Source organism: Geotrypetes seraphini, chromosome 1 (genome assembly GCF_902459505.1).
Source record: "Geotrypetes seraphini chromosome 1, aGeoSer1.1, whole genome shotgun sequence".
Lineage (NCBI taxonomy): Eukaryota > Metazoa > Chordata > Amphibia > Gymnophiona > Dermophiidae > Geotrypetes > Geotrypetes seraphini.
In genome coordinates this window covers 315171751-315197455 of record NC_047084.1, presented here as the reverse complement: position 1 = coordinate 315197455, position 25705 = coordinate 315171751, and the positions used below count along the sequence as shown (strand labels likewise).

General features: G+C 41.5%; 1 protein-coding gene across 1 annotated transcript in view; it reads right to left on the bottom strand.

Annotated features, from left to right (window-relative positions):
- Positions 1-25705, bottom strand: part of DKK2 (dickkopf WNT signaling pathway inhibitor 2) — a 106756-nt gene that overhangs the window by 36126 nt on the left and 44925 nt on the right. The window lies entirely within an intron of this gene.

Sequence of the window (25705 nt, the reverse complement as noted above, 5' to 3'; positions counted from 1 at the left end):
CTGGCACCAGCATTAGAAAATGTATCTATCATCTTGTGCAAGCCACCTGTGCCCCCTCAATACTCATCTCTGACCCAGGACCAGCAGTCGACAGTTGAATGATTTCCAATTGCTTATTTCATCAGCTTCTCACACACTTAGATTCAACCCTCTTAAGTGCATTCTATTGGAACACCTGTCCTACACATATCCATCTGGAACCTTGCTTCAAAATTGTTAAAATACTCTTGAAAACATACCTTTTTGACAAATCATTTGCATGCTAGTTTTTGATGGGTTTGGACTGCAAAACTGTATTGATTCTAAATTTTCCTCTACCTATCCTTCACTTTAATCTTATAGATTGCAATTTCTTTCAACACTAATGTATTTTACAATATTATTTTATTGCGAACCACCTTGCCATAGATATGAACTGCAGTATATCAAATTCAATAAACCATAGTTCATAAAATATGCATGCATGTGCATATATTACCCTTGTACATTTACATCTAGTCTCAAGCATTTTGACCATTTTATAAAGACATGTGGAAAGTGGTGTAGCGAGGAAAGTTTGCCCCTGGAATGGAAGCGCCCAGCATTGATGCACCATGCCCTCCCTGGCACCATTGTGTCGTGAGCCCTTCTCTATATCATCCCCGTACCTCTTCAAATCTTCGCTAGCCGCGAGCAGTACCTCTTTTCTGCTACTTGTGCCCGCCTCATCCTCCCCTCTGAAATCACTTCCTGGTCCCTGCAAACAGGAAGTGATGTCAGAGGGAGGGATGAGGCTGGCAAGAGCAGCAGGTAAGAGATGCTGCTCATGATCGGTGAAGATTTGAAGAAGGGAGGGAGGGAGGAAGGGTGAGAGGAGATGTGCTGGTGCTCCTGCCAATTTGGCGCCCAGGGCAATCTGCCTCACCCCCTCCTTAATACACCATTACATGTGGAATCTCAAAGATAATCCAGGGAGGTTCATGTCAGCAGCCAAACTCCCATGCATCATCCCACCCATTGACCTCAACACACTGAATTCCTGATCTGCAAGCCTTTTATCCTTCTCTGTTCCAAACTCTCTCATGTAGTTGGCGTGCCTTCTTGACCCTTCCATCCCCAATATCCCCCTTTCAGATCCTTGCTGTCATTCCTTCTCTTTTTTTAACTTGCAAATTTATAGCAATAGCTTTTCCCAAGCACAGATCTCCTGAACCTCTGGCTCTTACACTTCATTGGCAGGGAATAACCTCCACCCTTACCCTGCAATAATAATACTGTGTATCTGTCCTTCAGCAGCAGTGAACTGTGATAGATATAGATGTAGGAATAGGTATATATAGTATATTACCCACTTCATAATACAGATACAATAATACAGTATAGACACAACTGGATCATCCTTCTATGCTAGGGTTTGGGTGGTTCAGCTCAAAGATAATCTGGAAAAACAGATGTACAAAACTTGAAGTATGAAAAAGATTATTTCCTGTTAAAGTCTGTGGAGTAAAATATTCTAGAAATGTTCTGGTTATTTCCATGGTATCTCAGCTTTTGGGTAAGACTCAGTATAATCAGTCTAAAATTATTTACCAGACTCGAGAAATTCTCAGCATTTTGGAGATCCATCTGGGATCAAGTGAACAAAATATTGGAAAATCCAGTGGCACTGACATACGATACCATCCTATTTGGTACGTTAAAGAGGGCTAAAAGCCAAATATCTGCTCGGAATAACAAACTTCTTTTTATTATGACAGGGGTTGCCATACAACTTATTTTGAGGAACTGGAAAAACTGGGATCGAATAAGTTATACTTTTTGGTGGGAATCTGTGTCACTGTAAGTATCTGTGTCATACTTTTAAGATGGAACGTATGATGGCCATACAACAGGGACATTATAGGAAGTTTATGGATATTTGGGAGCCATTGACAAAATTCTGTAAGGAGTGATTGTTGATTTTGCCCGTTGATAATACACGTCCAGGGTAGGTGGGAAGATATATTTTTAATTTGAGTGCAAATTGTTGGATATATAGTAGGGGGGGTGATATATGTATTTGTCATAGAATATAATTTTGATTGATTTTAAGTGCTGTTAAAGTATAAAATGACTGTATATTATGTTGCACTTATTTTTGGCTTCAAAATGAATAAAGATTTATTTAAAAAAAAGAATGACTAAGAGACAATTTTATGTTAGAACAGTGACAGTGAAATAGAGAAAGAGGCAGGAAAGTAAAGGAATGGCAAAACGTGTCTAATATTAGTCCTCAATCTGAATCAGAACTGTAAAGAAGCCACCCTTTTCAGCCAAACATGATAATGTCCCACTTATAGAACATCCAGCCAACTGAAACTCGCTTATAGGTAACTCTTATTTATACTTTTTAGGTATTTTAACGTCTCTATCATATTTGCTTTCTCCCCTCTCTCATCTGGGACATTCATACAATGGTCTTTGTGTCTGTTATCATAGATTTTATGCTACAAACTCTATATCATTTTGACAGGCCTCTTCTAAATTGTACTCTATATTCTTTTGGAGGTGTGACCTCTAGAATGGGACTCATTATTAAAGATAAATTCTTCCAGTTGGTTTCTACAGAAGCATTATCATTTCCTTTCTCTGCTGGTTATGTCTCTCCTCTATATCATAGCATTCCCCTGGCTCTAACTATTACGATGATTTGTAGCCTAAATTTGAGGGTGTTTGACTAAATGAAAATGAATCCCACGCCAATAGGCTCTCGGGTTACAGAAGCCTGGACCATAGATCTTAAAAATTGGATCTGTTCTTGTTTACTGTGAGTGCACTAGCAAAATATACTACAAGACCAGACTTATAAAACCACATTTTTCAACAAGATTTGACCTTGGGGGAAGCGGGGAGATGAGGTGGGAGGGAATGAGAACTTGGGGAAAAGCAAACCATGAGCAACTTGTTCACATAATTTGTCTCAGCCCAGTAGAATAGCTTTCTATGGATGCAAAGAACTGACCCTGGCATAAAAATGAAATGTTGGGGTTTCAGCAGTCCCTGTGTGCTCTATAGGGAAGAATCTGCTAATCTAGCACTTGGAAGATGAAGAGGATCAGTCCTCAGCCTTTGGTTCTCTCTTTCCTAACTGGAATAGTGTTAGTGAGCAGATATTAGACACAGTTGCCCCCACAAAGCCGCACTAGTGTTTCCCACACAGCAAATGTGAGGAAGCCCATACAATTCCTATGGGCTTCATCACATTTACTATGTGGAAACTGCTAGTGCGACTTTGTAAAAGGAGCCCCACGAGAGGGAAGTATTTCAGAAGAGACAAGGGAATTTATGGTTTGATGCTGTGCTTCAAAACGAAAAGATATGCATAAGTTTGGAAAGAGAAAATGGTTGACGTCAAACAGAGAGGATGATAAATTGAACTGGAGGTTACAAATTCAACACTACAAATTTGTATTAAAAATTAAGAAAAAAGGGTTCTTCACATATTGGGGGCAGAGAAGTAATAAATTACAGTAGAATCTCAGTGCCGGCACTCATGGGGATTGATAGATGCCGGATAAATGTAGTTTCTTGCTGCTTGAGAGTTACTATTAAAAATAGACCTAACTAATACTATACCCCATACTATGCCATACCATAAACTATAATTCAAACACCATGCAACTTCATCAAGTCAATGCAATGGTGTGATACTGAAAATCCAAAGTAGCCTTGAAAGAGATTTGGGTGTACTGGTGGACACAACAACGAAGTCAACAGCACAATGCGCAGCAGCCGCGAAGAAGGCAAACAGAATGTTGGGTATTATTAAGAAGGGTATTACGACCAGAACGAGAGAAGTCATACTGCCGTTGTATCGGGCAATGGTGCGCCCGCACCTGGAGTACTGTGTTCAGTATTGGTCACCGTACCTTAAGAAGGATATGGCAATACTTGAGAGGGTCCAGAGGAGAGCGACACGAATGATTAAGGGCATGGAAAACCTCTCATACACTGAAAGATTGGAGAGACTGGGGCTCTTCTCCCTGGAAAAGCGGAGACTCAGAGAAGACATGATAGAGACCTACAAGATCATGAAGGGCATAGAGAGAGTAGAGAGGGACAGATTCTTCAAACTTTCAAAACATAAAAGAACAAGAGGGCATTTGGAAAAGTTGGAAGGAGACAGATTCAGAACGAATGCTAGGAAGTTTTTCTTTACCGAGCGTGTGGTGGACACCTGGAATGCGCTTCCAGAGGACGTAATAGGACAGAGTACGGTACTGGAGTTCAAGAAAGGATTGGACAATTTCCTACTGGAAAATTTCCTACTGGAAAATTTCCTACTGGAAAAAGGGATAGAAGGGTATAGATAGAGGCCTACTGCACAGGTCCTGGACCTGTTGGGCCGCTGCGTGAGCAGACTGCTGGGCACGATGGACCTCGGGTCTGATCCAGTGGAGGCATTGCTTATGTTCTTATGTTCTTATGTTCTAATGGAGGAAAAAGCCGCAGGCTTGAAGAGAGCAAAGAAATAAGCCCAGCTTCTAAAACATCACTGGCTTAAAAAACCTCCCGAACTTTGTGGGAAAATGTGTCGAGGGTAATACAACCAGAGAAGCACCCTACAACAAACCCCTGCTTTTGAGTTATACCATAAACCGTTCCAGACAAACTACCGGATATGCGGTAGGCAAAGCTTGGGCATACTCGGGGGTGGCATGCCAAGTTTACACTTAAATTTCAGCCAGAAATTGATTTTATTTTCATTTTTATTTAAAGTATTACAGTATTTCTTAGATTTTTTTTAAAATCATGTTTATTAGTTGCTAATACAAGAATCTAATATAATAAAGAGCTAGCCGCGCATGCGCACTCCTATTTGCGTGTTCTGTGCGCTGTAGGTCTGTGGCCGAAGGAGGGCGCATGCGTGCTAATACGTCACCAGCCTATCGCCTCCACAAGCCGGACCGCAGCCAGACGACGTTCTCCGTTCCTCCTGCCGCCGCCGCCGATCTCCGTTTCTCCTTTGCCGCCCACCCCCTTCTCTTCCCGCGGGCCCGAATGGCGATTCCAGTAGCGTGTACATCAGTCTTCACACGCTGCTTCGGGCCCTTCTACTGCCCTGATTTGCTCTGCCGCGTCTCTGATGATGTCATCAGGGACATGCCAGAGTAAATCAGGGCAGTAGAAGGGCCCGAAGCAGCGTGTGGAGACTGATGCAAGCGCTGCTGGAATCACCACCTTTGTAGTCCGGACCGCGGGAAGGGAAAGGGGGGGGGGTAGAGGAAACGCTAATGCTGCGGCACAGGGAACTGGTGGGGGGGGAGGGAAATGGAGGGGAAGGGAATGCTGCTTTGGACAGACAGACAGAGAGAGGAAGGGAAACACAAAGAAAATAAGAAAGACACAGGGGCAGGTGCACAGGGAACTGGTGTGGGGGGAGGGAAATGGAGGGGGATGGAATGCTGCTTTGGACAGACAGAGAGAGGAAGGGAAACACAAAGAAAATAAGAAAGACACAGGGGCAGGTGCAAAGGGAACTGGTGTGGGGGGAGAGAAATGGAGGGGGATGGAATGCTGCTTTGGACAGAGAGGCAGAGGGAGGAAGGGAGACAGAAAGGAAAGAAGAAAGACACAGGGTCAGGGAGATGCACAGAAAGACAGACAGGCAAAGGGGGCCAGGAACAGAGACAGACAGAAAGGACAGCGGGAGCCACGTCAGGAGGGGTGCGGGATGCGGCAGTGGGAACTTTTCCCAATGGGTGCAACTGGGCAGCTGTCGGGAACCTCTGATCAGGGGCAGAGCAAGGTAAGAGTATCATAGGGATAAGAAGGAGGAGGGAGGATAAAAAAGGAAGGGATGCCTACTGCTGGACAGGGGGAGAAGGAAAGAGATGCTGATGGACAGGGGAGGTGAAGAAAAAGGAACGGAGGACTAATGTTGGACAGGGGGAGAAGGAAAGAGGTGCTGCTGGACAGGGGGGAGGTAAAACAAAGGGAGAAGGGCTGTGCTGCATAAGGAGAGCAGTGAAGGGGTGGTGGTGGACACAATGGAGGTAAAAGGAAGGGAAAATGGACAGGGGGAGCAGGCAAGGGGTGGTGATGGACAGCTAAGGAAAAAGAAAGGCAGAAAGAAAGAAAGCGGCTAAGGAGAGAGAGAGAAAAAAAGACAGACACATACACATATGTTCTAGCACCCGTTAATGTAACGGGCTTAAAGACTAGTATAATAATAAACATGCAAAGGCATGAAACAACAAGACACAGCAGAATAAACTACGCGGAAGAAGGAAGAAATGTATCGCCATAAGAAAGATAGCAACAAAGCAATTTTCTGATTTTCACAAAGAAAGAATGAATCTCCCCCAACCCCTCCTTCTTAGATTTTTTTTTCTGGTTGCATGAGAGTTCTAATTGGGTTCTGATTAACAGAGAGTCTACTGTATATTGTTTAGATTAGTAAAATATTTTAAAGATCCTACTGATGTATTATAGATTAATGGTGATCTTGTTGCATCAGCTCAAATGCTGGTCACTCACTTTCAAATCAAAATCAAAATTAAGACTTAAGACAAAATTAATAAATTTGTTTGGCCACCTTGTAAGAATACCTACAAATAGAGTAAAGTTTCAAGTTTCAAGTTTATTAAAAATTTGATAAAACGCTAATCATAAATTCTAAACAAGTTTGCTTTAACTGATGAAAGGGAATTTGGACAAATGGATACCAGCTGCGTGCCAATCATGCTTAGGCACTGTTAACAGAATCACAGCAGGAAGGGGTAAAACGCGGACCTGACGGACCTTGCGGATCTAAAACCGCACGTCCTTAAAAATCTTAGGTCCGCGCCACTTTTAGTCTCTGGCTCTGACAGACCTCTATGACAATTTAGCGCTGACGGATCCATCTCAGCTTAGGGAGGGAAAAAAGTATTAGGATCCATCAGCGCTAAAATGTCATAGAGGTCTGTCAGAGCCAGAGACTAAAAGTGGCGCGGACCTCAGATTTTAGGAAACTGGTTTAAAGGATTCATTTTAGAGCCGCTCCAGCACTAGTCTCTGGCTCTGACAGACCTCTATGACATTTTAGCGCTGACGGATCCTAACACTTTTCCCTCCCTTTGTTGAGACGGATCCGTCAGCGCTAAAATGTCATAGAGGTCTGTAAGAGACAGAAACTACAAGTGGCACGGACAGGGACCTCAGATTTTTAAGAACGTGCGGTTTTAGATCCATGAGGTCCACGTTTTACCCCTTCCCAATCATAGCTAACAAAGCCTATGAAAAAACTTAAGATGCCTGCAATGTAGGCTAATGTTTTACTGGCCTACATTGCAGGCATCTAAGTTCTTTAGTGCATCGCACCTAACAGTACCTAAGTCCATCTCTGCCTCTAACCATGCCCACTTAGGTTTAAGGCACTGTTAGACGTGATTTTGGCGCCTACTTTGTTAACAACTTTTTAATTAGTTTTAAACGTGGTCAATTACCCCACCGATTACAGCCAATTAAAACAATTATTAGGCGGTGGTAAGACGTCTACCGCTGCCTAACTTATAGCGCCATTTATAGAATATGGCCCTTGGTGACTTACTTAGATTAGTTTGGCATATTGCTTTATTCTCAGACAGGTTTCTACAAAATATACAGTACTGAGATAATAGCCACCTTATTGGTGGAGGGCCGTTCAATGTTGGGAAAAAGCCAAAGGGCATTAAAATTACAGTTTAATTTATCTTGCACATTTGCCTCCCTCTTTTACAAAGCCTGATAGGGTAGGACAATGTGGTTAAAGCTCCGATGTCCATATGGATTGAATGGGTGTCAGAGCATTTGCCGCCAGGCTTTGTAATAGAAGCTCTTGATTTGGTTGATCATAGCCTTATGTTTCAAGTTTATTAACTTTTAATATACCGACCATCAACTAGTATCTAGCCGGCTTACAGTAAAATGTTAAAAATAGGGATAAAAGATTATATTTATAAAAGGAGTTAAAGAAAGTGTACATTAAGGACATGAACTGGACGAACTTGAAAGTGATGGTAAAAAGGGAAGGGAGGGGTAAAGTTATATAATTAGGAGAAGAAGAGAAAAAGAAGAGAAAAAAAAGAAATGAGGATTGAAAGAAAGATGGAGGGAAAGGATAAAACATTTAGAGTGGGATCGCTTCATAGAAGCGGTTGGTTGAGTAGGAAGGAAATGCTTTAAGAGCATCTCGAAATAAGAAAGTCTTTAGGCTAATCTTGAATCTATCAAGTTGTTTTTCATGGCGGAGTTGATGTGGCAGAGCATTCCACAATGTTGGGGCAACTACTGAAAAATTTGTTTTTCTAGTGTAGAAAAAGTCCTTTATAGAGGGAATTGAAAGGAAATTCTGGTCAGCTAATCTAAGTGTACGTGTTGGGCATTGTGGAATGAGAAGCTTATCAAGGTAGGAAGGCTGATGGGAAAGTTTAATTTTAAAGGTCAGCAAGATGGTTTTATAAGTAACACGATGGGTAATGGGAAGCCAATGCACTTCTTTCAGGAGAGGGGTGACGTGATCATATTTACCTAATTTGTATATAAGTTTTATTGCCGTGTTTTGGATTAACTGTAAACGTCGGATTTCTTTTTGAAGAATTCCGTTATATAGAGAATTGCAGTAATGTTTTAAGTTCAATTGGTATAGAAGGAAAGGTATTATTCTGGCTAAGGAGGGGGTTTTTTTTGTTAAATCTCAGAGGAGATACAGAGTAAAATTTCAGAATCAGCTTGGATCCCTCAATATGGAGTCCCACAGGGTTCTCCATTATCCCCGACAATGTTTAATACATTGATGAGTTTATTGGGCCATGAATTGCCTGCAGCTGGTTATTGCACAATGATATATGCAGACAATATAACTATTTCAATACCAGTCCTTAGGACAAATGATGAAACGTCAAGTAGAATTGGAAAATGTATACATTCATTGGCTCAGTGGATAGGGCATACCATTTAAAATTAAATATAGAGAAAATTAAGGGCTCCTTTTATCAAGGCGCGCTACGGGGGTTAGCGCGTCGGACATTTTATCACGCGCTAACCCCTGCGGCAGCCTAAAATCCTAACGCCTCATCAATGGAGGCGTTAGGTACTAGCGCGGCAGGCGGTTTAACGCGTGGTATTCCACATATTAAACCGCTATCGCGCCTTTGTAAAAGGACCCCTAAGTTTCTCATTGGGTCAACAAAATGAATGATACTTTTCTTCATAAAAGTAATTCTACTTTTAAATTTGAACCACACTTGAAAATATTGGGGACTTACTGCTTTACTATCACCTGAAGCTCAAATTAATTTTCTTGTAAAGAAAGCTTTTCTTCTTTAAAAAAAAAAAATTATGAAGGATTAGACCCCTATGAGGTTAATCTAATTTTCAATTAGTGGTTCAAAGTCTTTTATTGTCCCGGCTTGATTACTGCAGTGTTTTAAAAAAATAGGTTGTCAAAAGCAATTAGAAAACTGCAGACAATTCAACATGTTGTTATGTGCCTAATTTGTGTTGCAATATACAATATAATAGTTATCCCCCTAACTGAAGTCTCTTCATTGGTTACCAATTTCAAGTCAAATACAGTTTCAAGTTTGAACAATTGTACGAAATATTCAAATTGGAAATGTTTCTTCCTATATAATGGGTTATCATTTGTTTCCCTATTGGAAGGTGTCCTGCCCCCTTTTATAAAACCATAGCATGGTTTTTAGTGCCGGCCGAAGTGGTAACAGCTCAAACGCTCATAGGAATTCTATGGGCATCGGAACTGTCACTGCCGCGGCCAGCACTACAAACCGCACTATGGTTTTGTAAGGAGGGGGGGTAAGTAGGACCCTGCAAGATGGAAGTACTTTACATTACTCACTGTAAACTCTATATTGGTCAAAGAGAAATTATATTATAATAATATCATATCAATCTACTCAGATTTAGAATTCTATATATTTAGAAATTAGTGCGATCAGATCGTATCCGCTTTTTGGGAAATATTTGAAAGTGCATTTGTTCTGCAAACATTCATTACTAAATTATTAATTTAATTTGTTTTGATATGTAATTCCCAATGTCTGACTGGTTAACTTGCTTTGTAATCAGTTTACAACTATGTGGTATTAGTGGAATATAAATCTGTTTTGTAATATAGTACGATAATGGAATCTTGAGTGCAACTAATGATTTCCCATCTAAGTTTCAATTTTGCAAAAATCTTTGAACAAAAATCAATCGCTACATTTTACAATCCTGATCAGCTTCTAGATTTATAGTATGTATTAAAGGTGTATATATTTCACTTTTCAATTTTTCAATATTCTTATGTAATAAATATGATAAAATGCCAATAGAAATTTTTAAAAAAAGAAAACAACAAAAAAGCAGGCTTTGTGCTGCCCTTTGAAAAGGAAGTAAACCAACTCTGAAGCAATGTCCCACAATACTCATCGCTATCAAGCAGGTAAAATACAATGCTGAACTTGATATTTGAAAAGACATATGCAGTCTTTTAAAAAAAATCATTTGCATCTGTTCTATGCATAGGTTTGTTTGTAGACTATGTCAACATGAATTCTATGCATGAAGCTTATATGTAGACCAGTAATTCCCAAACCTGGTCCTGGGGAACCCCATTCAGTCAGGTTTTCAGGGTATTCACAATGAATATTTGTGAGATCAATTAAATACACTGCCTCTTTTGTATGCAAATCTATTTCATGCATAGTCATTGTGGCTATCCTGAAAACCTGACAGGCTGGAGCGGTTTGGGAACTTTTGGCATAGACTGATAAGAGGGGTTTCAAAGCAGACACAAAGTTATTCATAGAGCAGAAAAATTCAGCTGTTCGATGAAAATCTTCTACAACAGCTACTCCTGGTGGAATGCTACATGTATGCGCAATGCAGAATTTCTGCAGAATTGCACAGTCATGCAGAATTTCCCTTTTATGCATAGAATCTCTTTCCTCCATGACATCCATCCCCAAAATGTTGCTTCTACAGGTCATGGCAGTGATTCACACATGCAGCCTGCCACTAACTCAGAGGCCTCTCCTTTGCCTCTCCATGACCTGTAGAAGCATGTGTGAATCACTGCCACCACTAGGACCCACTGAAGCAATGCTTTAGGGCAGGGGTGTCCAACCTGTGACCCAAGGGACGCATGGGGCCCCATGAAGTATTTTGTGCGGTCCCAGTCGAGGGTGATGCAGTGTTTTCCTCTGCTGCCCCCAGGTGTTTACTAACTTGCCGGCTCCCTCCTCTGTCTTGCTACAGCGTTTACGCATTTGTACGGCCCCAGAAACATTTTTTTCAGCCAATGCGGCCCAGGGAAGCCAAAAGGTTGGACACCCCTGCTTTAGGGAAAGAGAGCTGTGAGTGGGGGAGAAGAGGGGAGGAATGAAAGATACTGCAAAAACTGATCTTTTTTTAAGTGAAAAACACATGTCGTTGGACATAGGGGTGGAGAGGAGATATAGTATTTCATGGGGAGAGGAAAAATGTTGACACATAATGAGGGAGGGAGAGAAGCTGCATGATGGGATAGAGATGTTTGACCTAGGGTACAAGGCAGGGAGAGAGAAGGATGGTGGACAGTGGGAAAGAAACAGAATATGACAGTAGAAGGATGGAAGGGAGAGAATGCTGCCTGGTGTAAGGGGGAAGAGAGATACTGGACCCAGTGCACATGGGAGGGAGACAGATATTGGACATGGAGTGGATCAGAGGTTAGGGTGAGATACACAGGAGATGGAGATGAGAGAAATAGAAATATTGGATCCAGGGGTAGAAGGGAGTGATGGAATGATGCCTGACAATGAGAGTGAGGGATGAGTGGAAAAAAAACTGAACCATGGGGGAGAGTGCAGAAAGAAAGGGAGAAGGGACAGGGAAATGTCAGGCTATGAGGGTGGGGAAGGAAGGAAGAGGTAGCAGATGATGGGCTTTAAGGGTGAAGGAAGAAAGATGCTGAGAACGGTAGAACCCTGAGGGCAAGGTCAGGAGGAGTAGGAGGGCAAGGACATGGATAGGAGGATAGTTATTATTAAGAGGGTAAAAATATGGTAAGAGGAGTATGTTGAAGATGGCAGGGAATACAGGGCTGAGGAAGGAATGAGACTGGGAATGGGCGAGAAAATGGAAATTTGATAGGTAACTGAAAAGTGAACAATTGAAGTAGGTTAAGAGGCAGAAAAGATCTAAAATGGAATGATCAATATGTCAGAGGCAGATGTAGTGAGCTTACAGCTTAGGAAAAAGACTCCATAGTGTGTGTTTGCAAAAGGGGGCATACACAGGGGCGCACTATGGGTGGGACATGGGAGGAGCTCCCACTTATTGGTATAAGTTGCAGAATACAGGAATTTGCACCCATCCCTACTGCACGTAGGTTCTCAGACCTATGGCTGGTGTGAATACAAGCACCAAAATATTATATTAATATCCAGTTTCACTTGTATTCTATAAAGGAAAGTAGGGAAGTATTAGAAATGGGAAAGTATAAAAGAACATTTTTCAAAGGGATCAGTAGGCTGTAAGTGGACGGGTCACTGCTGTTGAATATCAGCTCTGAACACTATGGCACTGTCCGGTTAGTACCAGGAAGGTTTGTGGGTGGAGCTTGGGCAGAACCAACACTTACCGGTTAGCAGTGATAATTAGTTCATTAACCAGTGAAGTAAGCACATAAAATGAGGACAGCTTTATCTGCCAAGCCAAGTGGGCACCAGTCTGAAAGTCAGCCAGTGTCGGGTTAACTTCTTGGTCAATACACTGGCACAGATATTCAATGGCAGTACCTGAGCATGGCCTGGCACTAAATATCCAGGTTTTTTAAACCTGTAGTTGTCAGTGGCTTAAAAATGTTGACTGCCGTGGACTGAATATTGGACCCTAAATGGTTTGCATAATTTAGGAAAAAATGAGGATGTTTTAATTATTGAAAAGCTTACTGGATACTTAACAATCATTTTTTTTATACCACTACTAAGGAACTTGACAGTAATGCTTCACTCCTGGTTTCTTCCCATTTTTCACCATTGTCTTAGGGCTCCTTTTACAAAGCTGCACTAGGGCCTTAATGCGCGGAATAGCGCACGCTAAATTGCCACGTGCGCTAGCCGCTACCGCCTCCTTTTGAGCAGATGGTAGATTTTCGGCTAGCGTACACTATAATAATAATAATAATTTTATTTCTTATATACCGCCAAAGCCGTAGTAGTTCGAGGCAGTTTACAACAAAGAAGCGCTGAACAATCAGCGAATGAGTACAATCAGCGAGTACAGATACAATTAATAAATGTAAGCAGGGAACAGGAGAAATATAAGGGGTTAAATGTACGTTGAGTAGGAAGCAGAGGTATGACAAAGAGACCTTAGGGGACAAGGGTCGGGAGAGAGGTCTTGGGTTACAAATCGGTTAAATAGGTTAGTTTTTAATAATTTTCTGAAGTTCAGGTAGGATGAGGAGCGCGAGATAGTATTGCTCAGCCAATCATTTAGGTGACCTGCTTGGAAGGCAAGTATTCTGTTCAGGAATCTTTTGTAACGGCAGGCCTTTAGAGTTGGATGGCTGAATAGATGAGCTCTGCGAGTGGGTCTGGATGGACAGTCTAAGGTAAAATGGGGAACCAAGTATAAGGGGGCCGAACCAAGAATGGATTTGAAACAGAGACAGGCAAACTTGAACTGCACTCTTGCTTCCAAGGGTAGCCAGTGGAGTTTTTGGTAGTAGGGAGTTATGTGTTCCCATTTTTTTAGCCCAAAGATCAGTCGGATTGCCGAATTTTGGATGATACGGAGTCTTTGAATGTTTTTTTTGAAGGACCCCGGGTAGATAATGTTGCAGTAGTCGAGTAAGCTAAGAATGGAGGATTGCACCAGTAAGCAGAATGAGGTTGCATCGAAGTACTTTCTGATGGTTCTTAGTTTCCATAAGGCGGAGAAGCCTTATCTGACTAGTAGGTCAGTGTGGGTTTCAAGGGTAAGGTTTCGGTCTAGTGTCACTCCCAGAATTTTTATGGAATCAGTGATAGGAAAGACTTGACCGTTCAAGGAGATTGTTGAATCTTTGATTTTGTCATTCGGACTTGCCAAGAAGAATTTGGTTTTATCAGAATTGAGTGCGCTAAAACCGCTAGCATGGCTTCGTAAAAGGAGCCCTTAGTATCAGTCACAATAACCAAGAATTTAAGTGCAAAAATCCACCTCCACAGTATTTCACATGCTGAGGAAAGCAATGTGATCAAAATCTCAGGTTCAATATTCAGCCACTGCAGTTGATGTCTTTTTTTTTTTTTTTTTTATCCAGATAGAGCAGAAAGTAGCAGTACTATCTGCATAGCAGCAATATTGAAGCTGACTACAATTAACTAGCTAAAATTATGACAGCAATTTTTCTGTACAAACTTTATCCAGACAGTTATTTGATTTGCAATCTGCATATCACCGCTAACAGGATAACTTCCAATTCTGCCTACACACCATGCTGACACTATCCAGAGAGTGCTGGAGCAGTCAATAGTGATTTCAGTGGCCTTACTTGCTATTCAGTTTCTGGATCTCAAAGATGCTTGCTTCCATATTCCAATTTGACTATCCACTGCTACCGGTCAAAGTCTGAATTAAATTAATGACACCACCATCTCAGAGAGAAATGAAGGAACGGTGCGAATGGATACCCCATCTTCCATAAAACACAGAAAAGTATCTCTACAAGATTTATTTATTTAATTAATTTTATTTATTCATTTTTAAAATTTCTATTCCACTTTGATCCTAAACGGATTAGAAGAAAACATACATGAATTGCATGTCACTTTGATGACAGCAGTTACAAATCCCCAAAACTCTTCCACCAAACTCTCTCCACAGATCTATTTCAACTCTTAACTCTACCAAAAAGTTTGTACGAACAAATGAGTTTTTAGATGTCTCCTAAAAGATTTAGCATAACCTCAAATAGTAAGTGAAGCAATTCCATAACTGGACCTGGATAAAATCTGGATTTCTGACACTCTTCTGGCAGAGATAATAGTCAATAAAAACAATGGCTAAATAGTGGCCTTCTCGAGAGACTCAAAAGGTGATTTTTGCAAGGACTTCAGCATCAGACTGAGTCGGTTAACTGCAGGAAACCATCCCCGTGTCATTCTTTAAGAAGGAAGGGAAGAATCAGAGTATGAATGAGCACAGCCACTGACCCTCAAGCCTTGCATTGAAGAATGCTGGTGTAGAAGGACTGAGGTTGAGATAGACACTAAAGAATGACACGGGATGGTTTCCCGCAGTACTGGGACAGACCGAAGGTCCATCAAGCCCAGCATCCTGTTTCCAACAGTGGCCAACCTAGGTCCCAAGTACCTGGCAGAATCCCAAATAGTAGCAACATTCCAGAGCTGATATTGTGATGTCATAATGCTTCATTCCACCAATGCCTAAGAGCCAGCCTCATCAGTGATGTCACAATGGCTTGATTGTTCTATACATGACTTACATAAGATTTGCCATAGAGAATGACACAAGAACACTTGTCCCCATCCCCGTGGTTAACTGCGGGAAACCAGCCCTGTGTCATTCTTTAAGGAGAGAGGGAAGAATCAGAGTAAGAATGGGCACAGCCACTGACCCTCAAGCCTTGCATTGAAGAATACTGGTGTAGAAGGACCGAGGTTGAGATAGACACTAAAGGACACGGAATGGTTTCCTGAAGTTAAATTCTGTCTCTGTGTCATTCTCTTGGAGGCTTCAGATGATTAACCCCTTTCAAAAATTAATTGTTGGTTCTTTGGAAATTTGCTGTTTCTGTTCAGCTGCCCTTTAATTGTTAGCCGCATGGATCTGCAAGGTTTTGCGGGATACACGTGATACGTTATGTTACATCAGGATGCACTGCCAAAGATGGATTCTGAGGACAGCCGCTGGAACATGCAAGAGCCACCAACTTTTAATCAGGGAGTGGGGATATTGATCAATGAAGTGGAATTTCTGATCTAGGGGGTTTGGAGATCTCATTGGGGAGATTGGAATACTCACTGAGTATCTGACAGCACCGACAACCTCTTTAAGATGTGGTCCAGGAGCATTGGGCCGTTGCTTGACAGCTTGATCCTTCCTGATGGTAATTTAACCCTGGCTTTTATTTAGGTGTGTTTTTTTTTTTTAACCAGCTATACTTCAACTTGCAGAGTGCACCCATTGCACACTGCTAGTTGCAATATAACATTTACATAATAATGATCTGATTTATGTGCATATGCATGTTTTGTATCTCATTATTATGATCCTGTGGGAACTTAGATGATGCTGCATTTGGATAAGACAACCTGTAATAGTATCCTTTAAATTGCACTAGAGGCAAAGAATCTGGATAATTACCCTAGTGCAGATGGATAACTTCCCTCCTCAATGTGTAAAACATTTTATAGAGCTGCATTTTAATTGCGGTTAACTCTGTGATTAATGCATTAATCACCATTAAGAACATGAATCATATTGCAGTGTCTCCTGCCCCTCTAAGCATCCCTTCTGCTCTCTTCCACATCCAACCCCCAACACCAGTCTACCTTCATGGTGGTCTTCTGTTGATCCTCGCCAGTGGCAGCATTGTACTTATGTTGCCTGAAGCCTGGCCCAAAGCTGCCCCTCTGATCCGTCCTGCCTAGGCAGTAACAGGAAAAGATGTCAGAGGCAGGAGGGATTGAAGGGGAGAGGGTACATACTGAACCCAGGTGGGGAGAGGGCCATGAGCTGCAAACCTGCAAGCAGTATTGGATGGGCCACTGATGGAAACTAAGACCAAGGCAATGCACTCTAGCAGCCACGAGAAGAGCTTAGTGCTGCTCATAGAGGTGGAGGGGAGGGAGGGGGAGGAAGGGAAGTAAGGAAGAAGGGAAAAGAGAGAGAGAGAGAAATAATGGACCCCAGGGAAGAAAGAGAGGCAATGGATCTAGGAGAAGAGGAGAGGAAGGGAAAGAAAGAAAGGATGTTGGGAAGGAGGGATGGGATTTGATATACTGCCTTTCTGTGGTTACAATCAAAGCAGTTTACATATTATATACTGTATATAGGTACTTATTTTGTACCTGGGGAAATGAAGGGTAATTGGCTTGCCCAAAGTCACAACGAGCTGCAGAAGGAAATAAATAAAATACCTTTAATTGTGTGATTAATCATGATTAAAATGTTTTTATTAGGACAATTAAACTTTTTTTCTGTCTTTAAAGGAGAACTATATTGGACAAAGAATCTGCCCTAAATAATAGCTATTCCTAAAACCAAAAGCAGAGATACTATTTTTTTTTTTTGTCAGAATCCTGTAATTCAAGTACAGCACTGAGAGAAAAATTATTCAGGTTTTCCGAGTCTCAATTTCATTCTAATTTTAAAATAATTAAATTAAGTTTTTGCTTTCAGGTTAGTGAAAAATGATCACCTCTGACTAATAGCTAATTTCAGTTTCTGCATGTATTTGCCACCAGTTGTTTATTCTTTAGGGATTAGCCAAAGCTTGATCTATTTTTCAATTTCAGAAATTATATTCTTCACTGTTTTTTTAACTAAGGAATGACTTGTTCCATGTTTCAAAAGCAGGCTTTATGCAATCTTGGATATTTATTCTATTCTGTTATATATTTAGGGCTGCTTTTTACAAAACGGTGGCAGATGTTTCTACTGTGGGTTGGCGAGGTAAAGACTCCAACGCTCATAAAAGCCAGAGTTAAGAATTTTTCATCAATCTATTTGATAAAAATTGTTTGCTGGAGGGATTCTGCTGTTTCCGGTTTGCTGATTTGGTGATCAGAATTACAAATGTAACTAGGTCCCAGTGAATCCCCTTCCTATAAGCCTGTGATTCTTCAAATGGCTCCATTGTGTGACTGACATGTGATTGGTGGCCAATTTGTAGGCAGCCGCTGATAATGGCATTATTTGTAAAATCCAACCCTCAGTGTCAGTTCTTCTCAAACCCTCCTCTCCTCCATGAAAGGGTACTTAATAAGCTCACACTACGCTCTGATATACTGCTGAAACTCAAAACTTCTATTTAGGCCAAAGAAATTTGCTGCAGTAGCTTTATGGAAGACACTACAGGTTCTTTAAAGGCAGTGTAAATACATAGCTCCTCTTCACTAGGGTTACCATATGGCTCCAGAAAAATGAGGACGGATTGAGACATCCAGGTTTTACTTCCATTGCTTTCAATAGAAGTAAAACCCGGATGTCTCAATCCGTCCTCCTTTTTCTGGAGCCATATGGTAACCCTACTCTTCACAGCTCCTACTCTGTAAGAACATAACAACATAAGCATTATCCTCCTGAGACAGACAAGACCAGTATCACAAATCACAAGTAACTGACAAGATCTCAAAACAGATTTTTTGCTGATTGTCCTAAAATAAGCAGTGGATTTTCCCAGATCTATCTTAATAATGGCTTATGGACTTTTCTATTAGAAACTTGTCCAAACCTTTTTAAAACCCTGCTAAGCTAACTGTTTTTACCACTCTTGTTGCAGTTTTCTGGGTTTCGCCACGTCTGGTCAGGTAATTTCAACTGACGTTTCAGCCTCATGCTATGGCTTTCTTCAGGGTAATCTGTGAAGTCTGCAGTTTGTCTTTATATATAGTGGGTCCTTAAATCTGATTGGTTGGGGCTTGAGGTGATTGAGGCAGAAAAGTCCGTGGGTCACCAGTTTGAATTTTGGTGAGAAAGTCTGTTGGTCACAAATTTGAATTTTGGTGGGAAAAGAAGTTGGAAAAAGAAAACAAACCAAAACTGCAGAAAATGTACAAGGGAAAAGAAGTTGGTCCATTTTTCCCATTGAATGGAAAAATTCTCTGGTAAGTTTAAAGATGTTCTCGGCTGGTATCATGCTTTCACCACATTCTCTGTCATCAAATTCCATAGTTTAATTACACATTGCATTAAGAAATACTTTCTCCAATTTGTTTTAAATTTACTACTTAGTAGCTTCATTGTGTGCCCTAGAGTCCATGGGGCTATCTCTCACTGAATATTGGCAGATAGCTGGCCAAATGGGACTTAGCCAGTCGGGAGCTGTTCCCAGACATGTAAATCCTATTGAATATTGGGGTGGGGGGCTTGTATATTTGGAAAGAGTAAACAACATCTACCTGTCCCACTCCACTCAGCATTTTGTAGACATCTATCATATCTCCCTTTAACTGTCTCTTCTACAAGTTGAAGAGCCCTGACCTCTTTAGTCTTTCCTCAAAAGGAGGTTGTTTTTTCCCTTTTATCATTTTCAGCATCCTTCCCTGTACTTTTTATAATTCCGCTATGGGCTCCTTTTACTAAGCTAGCGGTTTTACGCGCGCTTAATGTGCACTACAATGCCGCGTGCGCTAGACGCTAACGCCTCCATTGAGCTGGCGTTAGTTTTTCGTGGCATTAGTTTTGTGGGGGTTAGCGCATCCGAATCTGCAGCGCGTGCTAAAAACGCTACCGCAGCTTAGTAAAAAGAGCCCTATATCTTTTTAGAGAAGCAGTGACCCAAATTACACACAATATTCAAGGTGTGATTGCACCATGTAGCGATAGTGATGCAAAGGCATTCTGATAGTCTCTGTTTAGTTCTCCATTCCTTTTCTAATAATTCCTAACATTCTATTTGCTCTCTTAGCTGCTGTTGTGCACTAAGCACAGGGTTTCAGTGTATCATCAACAATGGCACCTAGATCTTTTTCCTGGACAGCAGTGGCGTACCAAAGGGGGGAGGGGATCCGCCCCAGGTGCCAGCCATGATGGAGGTGTTCCTGGCCTGGGAGTCATGGTCCGGGAACTTCCCTTCTCACGGCCCGGTGCCAAGGCTCTGGATAGTCCCCGTGGCCCAGCATGTTCCCAACCTTCTCTCCCTTTTCCTTCCATGAAGCTGGAAAATCTGCCGGCCTCGGCAGTGATTCAGCTACGTCGCCCGCAGCTCCCCTTCCTGCTTTCTGCGTCTGCCAATGACGCAACTTCCTGTTTCCGTCCGGGTGGATTGCAGAGGCAGACACGGAAAGCAGGAAGGTGAGCCATGGACAACGTAGCTGAATCACTGCCGAGGCCGGCAGTTTTTTCAGCTTCACGGAAGGTAAAGGGAGAAAAGACTGGCTGGGCCAGAGGGACTATTCAGAGCCTTGGCACCGGGGCTTTGAGAAGGGAAGTTCCCGGACCATGACTCCTAGGCCAGGAACACCCCCTCATGGCTGGCACCTGGGGGGATACATTACTAAAAATATTTTTTACATTGGGGGGTGTCAAAAATAATGGCAGTGGGGTGTCAAAAAACTGGACTGGACAGTGACTCCTGATGTAGAACCTTTCATCATGTATTTATAATTTCAGTTCGTCTTTCCTGCATGCATCACTTTTCACTTGATCACATTAAACGTCAGTCCTCTTGTGATTTAACTTTGAACAACTGAGTCATCAGCAAATTTAATTACCTCACCTATTATTCCCATCTCTAGATCATTGATGTTTAAATCATGATTATTGAGCAGAACAAAAGCAAATGTAACGTGCAAAACTGGGATCGCAGAATACAGGGCGGCATAAAACAGGTCGCCGGCTCAATTTTCAACACACACCAAAACACGAAAGAAGAAAGAAAAGGAATAAATAATAAACAATAAATAACACAAAAAATGGGACATAGAATGATATGGTATATGCAATAGATCTTCAATGAAACCGCTCAACTCTCCTAAAAGTTCAAAAGTCTACTCCTCGCAGTTGGGGAAAAGGAATTCCAAAATTAACTCCAGATATGCACAAACTTCTGTCCCGGTACAGAATCAAAGTTTCTTATCTATGTGCGCTCCATTTTCAATAGCAGGGTCATATGTTGTGTCCATTGTTGAACGGTAGGGGCCTGCTGCTCCAGCCATAACAGCAAGATAGTATTTTTTCCCATAAGCACCGCCCGTTGACGAAAGGCGGCATAGCCCTTAGGAGTGGGAACTTGTAAAGAAAAGACATCAAACAGGACCAAAGCTTCCAGTTTCACGCCACACTGCCACAGAGATGATATGGCCCTCAACAACAAGCTCCAAAAGCGTTGGACAGGGGGACACTGCCAGAACTTATGACCCAGGGTGGCCTCACGACACCCACATTTGGAACATGGGAGGTCTGTGCCATCCCTGCCAAATAGGTCTTACAAGGAGATAAGTGAAGGTGAAGCGCAAATTTATATTGAAGCTCCCAACAGACCACACTGACCGTGACCTTACGTATTGCAAGAACAAAGGACTTGTAGGTAGCCTCAGGTAGAGCAATTTTGAGATCAGCCTCCTACGCGGAAGCATGAGCATGATACAGAATAGTAGGAGAAGAGTCCAAGAGAGCTCTATGATGGTATCTCAGAGGAACTTTATTCTGAGTCCGCAAGGTAAAAAGAAATCCCAGCTCCTCCTGGACATCCGAAATATGTTAAAAAAACACTGGTTCCCTGGGTAACCTCACTTTCTATCCTTTTCCTTTGATAATATTGGCCATTTAACCCTACTTTCTGTTATTCTATCTTTTAACCTGTTCTAAATCCACAACAGAGATATTGCCTCCTATCCCATTACTTTCATGAATGACTCCTGAGGAAATTAGAAAATCCAGCTCACCTTTATCCACATATTTATTCATCCCTTCAAAGTAATGTAGCAGTTTTGGCATGATTTCCCTTGACCAAATCTATGTTGGCTTTGTCTCATTAATCTATGCCTATGTATATGCTCTGTAATTTTGTTCTTTATAATAGTCTCTACCATTTGAAGTGAACAAGGAAGAGCATTCCAAAGCTGCATGGCAATACAGAGATATGCACTCTAACAAGTAGGGTCCAATAGGAAAAATAAGGTCCAAAGTCATGCAAGAAGCACATGGTCTGTGAAGAGTGATTTGTGATGATAGGTATAAAGAAGTGCCTTAGTGCAGTACTTTGTGAGACAGAGTTAACTGGATCATATGCAAACTAAGGGGGGTGGTGGGGAAGCCGACATCCGCCCAAGAACGCATGGTTTGATGTGAAATATTCTTGAAGGATACTATTGAAATAGGATATTTAGGGAACCCCCAATAAAGAGGTTTCAATTATAGTGGAAGAAAGCCAGGAGTGTTTAAGGAAAGAGCAAAGTAAAGGATGCAAATTATCTCTGTCAGCCTCTAAGTAACTTGCAGATGCAGGGAGGAAAATGCCAGAAGCCTGAAAAATAAGATGGGTGAATTAGAGTATATAGCACTAAATAGGTAGATATAATAGGCATCTTAGAGACCAGATGAAAAGAGGACAATCAGTGTATTATCAGGGTACAAATTATATTGCAATCATAGAAAGGATCAAATTGGAGAGGAGTTACGCTATATGTTAAAGAGGGGATTGGGTCAAACAGAATAAACATTCTACATGAAACACATCGTAGTGTGGAATCCTAATGGATAGAAATTCCATGTGTAAAGGGAAGGAGTATACAGATAGGACTATACTATCTTCCCCCTGGACAGAATGAACAGATAGAGGAAGAAATGTTTACAGAAATTAGGAAAGCTGGCAAATCAGGTAACAGTATAATTATGATTTCAACTACCTTTATAAACTAAAAAAAAATTATTCAGAGTCAGAGTAGAGTTATGTATCACAGTTTAAATCATACTCACTCTCTTCCATCGTGGAGTGGGAACAAACTGAAGCTGCACATAAGTTCAACCAAAGTATAGAAAAAAAGACCTCAGTAAAACAAAGCCACTGTATCACAGCACAATGCTGCCTAGCTTATAAAAAGCTCACATTAATCATAGGTCAGACAAAACTCCACATATAACAAACGGTAATTGTTCCCAAACCAAAACCGGCTATGCAAGTCAATTAAATTCAGTTCAGTCAGGTAGAGATTGTAATGCAGTCCGCTTTTCATATAAACCGTATCAAAGTCTACCAAGGGAAAGCAGTAATCATCTTTTTTTTTTTTTTAATCTTTATTGATTTTCAAACTTTGTTAGTGCAATCCAAATAGTAAATCAGAAAAACTGCACATAACACACTATACAATTATTACATTAAACACTCATTTTCTCCCATCCTTATCTTCATTCTTAATATAATAATATATATGATGTGATTACAAATTATAAATAAATAATTTAACTATTCAAAAGATATTTCCCTCCCCCCACCCACCCTCCCTGGATGTATAAGGAAATCTAATAATAATGAAAGAAACATGACCCTTATTATAATGCTATAAAGTCAATGGACTCCATACATCATTAAAGGATTTACTAGTTCCCAAACGTTTTGCCATCATCCTTTCATACTTATATGTGGTACACACATTTACCCACCAAAAAGTGAAATTAATCCTGTCATGGTTTTTCCAATTATGAGTAATCAGTTGAACACCTTATTCCTATCAAAATCAAGAAAAGGTGACTTTTATAACTTGTCTAAAGTAGGCTTAACATGAACTAATGTACCACAAATTACAGCTTCATAAGATAAGGGAATATCTGCTTCAAGAATGAGATTAATTTGTCCCCAAATTGACTTCCAGAAACCAAGTATCAATGGACAAAAATATAACAGATGATCCAAAGTCCCTATATTAATATGACAATGCCAGCATCTATTAGATTTAGAATTATCTATTTTTTGTAATCGAACAGGGATCCAAAAAATCCTATGTAATAAAAACAACCATTTTATCTCATAGATGCTGACGCTGTGCACCTTAATCTCCAAGTCCAAATTTGTGGCCAACGAGACACAGAATTATACTGTTTTATCTCGACAGTGGCGTACCTAGCATATGTGACACCCGGGGCCCATCATTTTTTGACACACCACCCATCTATATCAAAAATATGATTTTTAGTAACAATCCACATATCGCACAAGAGTGTACCTAGGAAAAGGCAACATCTTAAACACTGCAGTGAGTACTAGAACACCAACACATACATTGTAAAACTAAACAAGCCAGATCCCGCACAGTCAATTGATCCTGTAGTCAATGCCAACTGAAAACTATGTCCTTTTCATACACACAGAACAGAGATACACCCTCGCCCAATATGGAATAATCACAAACTAAAAATAGAAATATGTAGACAAAAGTTAAACTGAACCGCCAAGAAACCAGACTCTGCATACAATGCAACACCACAAAAACAGTGACACATGTCCCCTAATATTGTGCAAAATATAAAGACAGTAGATGTAAATTTGAAAAAAACTGATACATAACAATCACCACTTTACAAATTAACAAATAAAAATAAAATAAATAATAAGAAATAAGAAAATACCATTTTATTGGGCGAATCCATTTTTCAATTAGCTTTCAGAGGCCAAATCTTTCTTCAGAACAATACAGTATACTGCTGTTATGGTATCCTGTCCTGAGGAAAGGGGTTTAGTCCAAAAAATTGTCTTATTTCCATTTCCTATTTATAAACTTTTATCAATACTACTTGATTCTAAGTAAAGCCACAAAAAAATCTTTCTACCTTTTGTTGTTTCTGCTTTAATCATCTTCTCTTTGCTCTCTTCTTTCTATAGTGTTTGTCCTCTCTCCCTTCCATGCAACATCTGCCCTCGCTTTGCCCTTTCCACCCAGCTTCTGCCCTCTCTCTCTACCCCTTCTATCTACTGCCCACCCTCTCTCTCTCTTCCATATGGCATCTTTCCTCTTTCTATGTCCCTTCAATAAACTGTATATCTGGGGTCCCTTCTCTCCTTTGCACATGATTCATTTCAGCTTCACCCCCTATCCATTTTTCTATCTCCACCCCCTCCCCTATGCTTTGGCATCTCTCTCTTTCTCTTCTCCTTTCCTTCCTTCCTTCCCATTCCACACCATGGTGTGGTATCTCTATCTCCTTCCCTTCCATCATGCCATTGCATCTCTTCCTCCCCCTCCATGGTCTGGTATCTCCTTTCCTTTTTTCCTTTCCCTCCCTTCCGTGGACTTGGCATCTCTGGTTCCTCTCCCTTGTCTTCCTTCTCCCTCCTTCCCTCTCTCCCCCCAATTGGGTGCTACAGCAGCAGCATTTCTCTCACCCCTTCCCTGTGCAGCAGCAGCATTTCTGCCCCCTTTCCTATACAGCAGCAGCATTTCTTCCCCCCTTGCCTTTGCAGCATTTCTACCCTCCCCCCTTCCCTGTGCAGCAGCAGCAGCATGTCTCCCCCCTTGCCTTTGCAGCATTTCTCCCCACTTGCCTGTGCAGTATTTCTACCCTCCCCTTCCCTGTGCAGCATTTCTACCCTCCCCCCTTCCCTCCCCAGCATTTCTACCCTCCCCCCTTTCCTGCCAAGCATGTCTGGTCGGTTCCCCTGCTGAAAGCCATGGGTGTCTACACCTCACCGATCTGCGGCTGCATCGGAAGCCTTCTCTTTGATGTCATGACGTCAGAGAGAACATTCTGATGCAGCCTCGGATTGCGCGAGGAACGGACGCCCGCAACTTTCAGTAGGGGAGCTAGCCAGAAGTTGAGCAACGCCGGTGAGCACCCGCAGACACCCCTGTTTACTGCGCTGTGGCTGGTTAAGGAAAGGCAGCAGTGGCAGAATAGGGAGGGTGGCCGGCTATGCACGCCCTTGGGGCGTGCACCCGGGGCGGACCGCCCCCCCCCCCCCCACCTCCCTTGATATGCCACTGTATCTCAATACTATTTTTTGGCATCTTAAATATCCAGTCTGTTGCTCTGCTGCATCCACACTTTCTCTGTTTCACCAAGAAGC